Raw genomic sequence first — 722 nt, 5'->3', positions numbered from 1 at the left:
GCGGTGAAGATGACGTATAACCGTGTATCTAAGTATACACATCGCTCGTTTCCTGCCCCACTTCCCGCGTATTTCGCCAATCCCTCTCCACAGTGACGTTCCGGGAGACGACGACCGGGTTCCTGGGCGGCCCAGAGATGACAGCCTTTCCCAAGAGATTATTTTCGTCGCCTTTCGTCTGACAATCGGCAAAGGAGTGTCTGTGTGTCTGTCAGCAGTGCTTTTCTTCGTCATGCATGATGTGACTTTCTCCGTCGAGGTGGCTTCGAACGCGACCAACGCAATGGAAAACAAGATGATTCGGATTGTTAGACCTTCCGTTGCTATGTCATCTGATGATAATGGCTCATCAATTTTGTTAATATAAGAGAGTATTCGTATTCGATTACGTGCCATACCAGGAGGTCATACGTTAATTCAGTATTATGATATACGCAATTACCTTACTTTTCATCTAGTGAATTACTTGTGTTTGCAACGACACTGCAATACGAAAGGGAGGGAATGTCGCCTTCCTTCTGTGTCAATGCACGTTGCATGCACTGAATAGTGTACGTTTTTTTGTGCTATACTGTGTCGGCTTTTTATTACCATTATTAGTATTTACTTTATATATATATATTTTTTAAATCTAATTATATTAGATTTCCTATTTATTAATTATTCTGTTGGCGTTTCTATCCGTATATGATTTATTTTTTCTGTTAATTGATTTCCTAGTC

Source organism: Penaeus monodon, chromosome 21, assembly GCF_015228065.2.
Source record: "Penaeus monodon isolate SGIC_2016 chromosome 21, NSTDA_Pmon_1, whole genome shotgun sequence".
In the NCBI taxonomy this organism is placed as follows: Eukaryota; Metazoa; Arthropoda; class Malacostraca; order Decapoda; family Penaeidae; genus Penaeus; species Penaeus monodon.
Note: the sequence above shows the minus strand (reverse complement) of the source record.